This window comes from Elephas maximus, chromosome 8 (genome assembly GCF_024166365.1).
Source record: "Elephas maximus indicus isolate mEleMax1 chromosome 8, mEleMax1 primary haplotype, whole genome shotgun sequence".
NCBI classification, from domain to species: domain Eukaryota; kingdom Metazoa; phylum Chordata; class Mammalia; order Proboscidea; family Elephantidae; genus Elephas; species Elephas maximus.
Window position 1 is genome coordinate 78545485 of NC_064826.1, and position 6000 is coordinate 78551484.

Consider the following 6000-nt stretch of genomic DNA (forward strand, 5'->3'; position numbering starts at 1 on the left):
TGTCAGAGTCTAGGCTCTTAACTACTATACTTCTTTTTGAAAAATGATTTAATAGCAAAAGATGGAGGAGAAAGCCAACTGCCCATCAGTAAACTAGTTGCTGTTGAGCTGATTCTGAGTCACAGCGTCCCCATGCATGTGAGAGTAGAGCTCTGCTCCATGCTAGTCACAAGTAGATCATCAGGACTTTCTTCTGCGGTGCTCTGGGTGGACTTGAACCTCTAGCCAAGCACGTTCACCGTATGTACCGCCCAGAGACTCTTGACCCATCAGTAGGGGACTGGCTAAAGAAATTTCGATCTCTCAAACTATGAAATGCAGCTGTGAAAAAGAATGAAGACGCTCCCACTGAACTGAAAGGCAAGGTGTAGAATGTGTATAAGATGTCGCCTTTATGATTTTTTAAAAATCTTTTTTTAATTGATTTTTAGAAAGTGTGTATTGGGAGTCTGTTTTGTTTTGTTTGTAATATAAGTTACAATTTTTTCCTAATTCATCATTTGGACTTTTTATGTGCTTATGGTATAATTTGCCATGCAAAAGCTATTATTTTGATGTTCTTGAATTAATCGTTTATTTTATGGTTTCTGGATTTTATGTCATCATCAGAAAGACCTTCCCTACTTCAAAGATACAAGGAATTCTTCCAGTTTTTTTTTTTTTTTTTTTTTGTGCTTTTAGGCTTTTTTTTTTTTAACGTGGAACTTTAAGTGTATTTGAAGCTTACTATGGTATACAGTGAGAGATATGAACAAGCTCACTGTTAGTCACAATACCCATTACTATATTTTTATCTTTATCCCGTTGATTTGAGATGCCCCCTCCCCTTTTCATGAAGTTTTCTCACAGATTTTGCATTATTTCTGGACTTTTTTCTGTAGGGATCATGTGTTTGATTTACAAGGCAGCCAGAGGCCTTTGCGCTTGTACTTAAATATTATTTCAGTCCTGGAACTACATATATGGCCTGTTGAACATACCATGTTACTGGCAGCACCCCCATAGACCTGGGGAAGTTACAGAAGTAACAAACAGGTTTTCCAGTGATGGCTTCAGAAGAGCACAGATCAGAGAAACCTTGTTCCTGTTGATAATGGTATTGTACCGCTCACCTGATAAGATTTTCAAATTCATACTCTCTGCGCCACCACAGAGGGGCCTCGTACCTTTCCCTTCAGAAAATGGAGGCAAAAATTATGTTCACATTGAGGTTCAAAAATTATACTACCACTATCAGTCGGAATTGACTCAACAGCAATGTGTTTGGTTTTTTTAGTTAGGTCAATGTGTATGTTGACTACTGGCTCCTGAGGTCTGCTCACAATTCCCAGAAACCACATCAAAATGGCAGCTTTAAACCTAAATGCTCATCAAGAGATGAATGGATAAACAAAATGGGGTACACAGACAATGGAATACTACTCAGCCAGCAGGAAAAATGAAGTCTTGATACATCTTGCAGTATGGATGGAGCCTGAAGACATTGTGCTGAGCTAAATAAGCCAATCACAAAAGGACAAATATTGTAAGACTTCACTTACATAAAAAGACAAGAAAAGACAAATATATAGAGGCCAAAGTTTATTAGTGGCTACCAGGGGTAGGAGAGGGGGGGAAGGGGGAGATAACAGTGACAGAAAAATCACACTGATTAAGGGTGGGGTTGCACAGTTGTACCCCTGTAAAAAGTTGAATTGGCAAAAGTTGTGTGATAGATATATTTATAACAACGGCAGGAAAAAAAAAAAAAGAGTAGCTGCTGAGGCTGCTTATGTACAAGCAAACACCTCATGGAATTTGGATCCTCTGTTTGGGGGTTCAGGGTTGTGGTTTCATGGGACATCCTAGTTAACTAGCCTAATAACATGTTTAGTGCTTCTGTTCTACCTCCTAGTTCATTGCGTAGTGCCTGGAGTCTTAAAAGCTTGCAAGCAGCCAACCAAGGCACAATTGGTCTCTATTCACCTGGAGCAGCAGAGGAAGAAGGAGAGTCAGGAATAGGAGGAGGATATGGAATGCATGCTAATTGCCTCCATGAACAACTGCCTCCTTTGCCATGAGACCAGAAGAACTGGATGGTGCCTGGCTACCATTACTGAACATTTTGATCGAAGATACCATAGCAGAATCCTTATCAAAAGGGGGAAAAACGCAGAAGAGAATTTCAAATTCTCATGGACTCCAGACTTTCTAGAGCCATGCAGGGCAGATGAACCCCTGAAACTACTGCCCTGAGATAATCTTTAAACCTTAAACCGAAAATATCCCCTGAAGTCTTCTTAAAATGAAACAGTTTAGCTAAACTATTAAAAAAGGTCTGCTTTGAGTATTACACTTTTTTAAGAACTATCTATATGGGATCGAATACACTACAGCAACTCAAAAGCTTAGATAGGAACTTTAGGGGCAGTGAGTTTATCTTAATGAGGGAGGAACACCTCAAAAAAGGAGAGTGAGAACTGCTGCACAACTCAAGAATGTAATTATCAGCGTCACTAAATTGTACGTGTAGAAACTAGATGAATTGGTGTATGTTTTGCTGTATATATTCTGAACAACAAATGAAATAAAATTTAGCGGAAAAAAATGGCAGCTTTACTTAGAAGCGTGGAGACAATGCCACAGGAGCTACGCCAGCCAGTCACTTTTCATAGTGCAAAGCTCCTATATGGACCCATCTGTGACCTAAACTCCCTTTAAGTCCCCAGACAACTCTGGATGGGGTAGACTTTCTGGCTGTGTTTGGAATTGAGACTCCATGTCACACTATCGGACTTAATTTACCACCCCATAGTGAGAGAAGGTAGCAGGAGCACTGGGCTCAAGGCCTATGTATGATTGGCCAGTGTCCTTGGCTCAATCCTAGCCACATGTTAAGTTCGTATAACCCCAGTTGGAATGTGTGTGCGCTCTAGGCCTTGACAACTGAGAGAAAAGGAGGCCAGTCACAAATTAAATTAGGAGGTGTAAAGTGCTGTGGGAAGACAAAGAAAGGGAGGTGGCAAAAACAGGTGCCAAAAGGCATTTATGCACAACTCCATCACAGATTCATTTCTTTGCGTATGATTAGCAGGTAAATTGAGTTAAGGTAAATTTCATGCTTCTTTGACCTTTTGGTATCCTGAAGAGAAAAAGGAATAGCACCTGTCCCAGAAAGATTTTCCAAGAGAGACGCAGGCCCTGTTCCCCAGGTCTCTCAAGTGCTCAGCTCCTCCACACCACGTACAGATTTAAGATCATATCTTTTGGAAACCAGCCTCTCAAGGACTAGCTAAATTGTACAAAGCTGTTCCTTTATAAGTCACTGGAGGGGACAAGAATTGATAAGACCAAGGAAATGATCTGCATCTGTGTTTGTCACATCACAGGGACAGGGCCACTAATAGATATGTAGTGTTAAAAATGTCTTACACATCCTATGCCCAGCCCAGTTTTCAAAGAGTCGCCCCCTTTGCAGTACTGTGTATTAAGGGCTCCCAGATCCGTGAATCAGTCAACAGCTTATGCTCATACCTCATTGGCCACAGGTCTTACTGTCTTCCTGGTCTTTTGTCACCACCGTGAGTCACAATCTAGTCTCTTTGTTTCCAAGCTTGGATTTCCAGCTGGTAGCATTTTCCTCACTATTTCGGAGGCAGGATTGCACAGTGATTGGGAGGAGATCTGAATTCTGGTTTCACTAAGCCTTGATGGCATGACGTTGTGCAGATGATGTACCCTGCCCCTGTGACTGAGCTTCTTCAGCTACAGTCTCTTCAACCATAGAATGGGGATAATAATAGTGATGATGATGATGATACTTAACCTCATGGTTAATCCTAACACTAAATGAGTGCTTGACATTTGAAGTGCTTTACTTGTTTTGTCTCCCGTAATCCTAAAAAAAAAAAAAAAAAAAAGGAGCCCTGGTGGCACAGTGGTTAAGTGCTTGGCTGCTAACGGAGATGTCAGCAGTTCAAACCCATCAGCTGCTCTGCAGAAGAAAAGACCTGGCAATCTGTTTCTGTAAAGATTACAGCCTTTGAAAGCCTATGGGGCAGTTCTACCTTGCCCTATAGGGTTGCTATAAACCAGAATTAACTCGATGGCAATGGGTTTGATTTTTTTTGTTGTTAATCTTAAAAAAACCCCATGAGATAAGTCATTAGCCATCAATAAAGAGCAGCTTCATGAATCAAGCTTTGAAGGCCCACTCTCAAGACAGTGTTAGAGAATGTAGTGTGAAAGTACCTGATTATTCTTCCCCTTAGAAGTTGTAAACAGACTCCCAGTAAACTTATCTCCATGACTACAGCTCAGTGGAAATAAATGACTCCAGAAGTTGCATCCCTCACAGCACCAAGACCAGAAGGTGGGCTCTAAGCACCAGCTGGCAGATAGACTGAGGGAACAGAATCTTTCATTTCTTTACTACTTGTAATTCAACGCTGTTTTATCCACATTAGCAAATCACCCAAATTCGTAATCTTAGCAATAATTCAAGAAATTGAAATAGCTCTGCAAAAGCATGTGTGGCTATCACTCAGAAAGCCTAACTCCTAGCTGGTAAAACATCTTACAACAAATATCCTAGTCTAGCAGGAAAGTAAGCCCGAAAAGGAATGAGCACAGGGAGAAGAGACAGAGCCGGGACCCTGCTTGGGCTCACGTCCACCTGAGCTGCACTTGCCCATGGTTCACAAGTGCCGAGGTGCACTTTACCTTCTGGAGCCCTAGGTGCACCAAAGCTGTTCTGCTCAAGCAGCAGAATTCATCTCGACCTCTTCTCTGGTCTACATCTTGCTTACACAGGTCCTAAGTAACTGCCCTGTGACTCCAAGGTTTTGCCAGGATTTTGGAAAAGCCCCTCTTTTTAGGCACTGCCATTTACATTATTCCTTTCTGATGACCAGGGCAATGCTATTTGGTGAGTTTCTATCCCAGACTCCCTCTCACTTCCTTTAGGACACATTCTCTTCCAGAGGCTCGGTAGGGTCTGTCTATATGTGCCCAAAGCATCTGAATTCCTGAACGAGCAAAGCTGAGGCTCAAGGTAGCCTCTGCCCCAGAATGATTTCATCAGTGACCAGAGTCACAAAGCCAGTGAATTATAGAGTTCTTCCTATTTTAGCCGTGAGAATCTTATTCCAAGGCCCCTTTTCTTTGCTTCCCCTCACTGCATGCTAGCTCACTCCCTGAAATAGCTTGAGTCAATTACAAGTAGGAGCGGTAATCAAGAAGGGACAGGATCTCACTACAGCTAATAAAGGATTATTTTTCTCCACAATTACCTTCAGCAGAGGGGATTAATTAGTAAATTCTTTAAAAGCTGTTTTCTATGTACCAAACTCAGACAAATGTAGTCAGTGGAACCCAGACCTGATATCTAATCTTAAGTATATCATTAACTGCACGATTGTAGTGATCATTTAAACTTCCCACTGCCTTCTCAGTGGTAACTGTCTCCTACTCTGCCTCATATCTATTCTGGGTAAAACGGAAGTAACTATCTCCTATGCCCTCATATAGATACCCGAAGGATTGATGATCTTCTGTGTTTTGGGGCAGGAGTATGAAAATTAGCTTGATTTCTCACTCCCAAAGGATAACATTTCTTTTCCTGCTTTGTCCTCGCTTGTAACCTGTATTGGCTAGAGGTCTGTCATACTTGGGGTGCTGGCCTTACCTATGACACCTCTGTGTCTGAAATCTGCATGTGAGATGCCCTGCTGAGAAAAGCAGCTGCAGGCATAACATAAAGCATTGCAAGAGCTGATTGGAAAAAGAATGGCTCCTGGCCAAAGGCTGACTTCTGAGGTGGGCAGTCCTGAAATCCCTACCCAACAGGAGTGCCCTAAACAGGATATTGACTGAATGAATCTATCAAATTCTCTCTCTGGGGAAGTCTAAACACATAGAGAATGTGTGTGTTTACCCTAAGCACAAGGCGACAGCAGCCCACCACTAGAAGAACACAAAGCCTGTGTGGGGTGAACTGAAAGCATCAAGAACAATAAAACC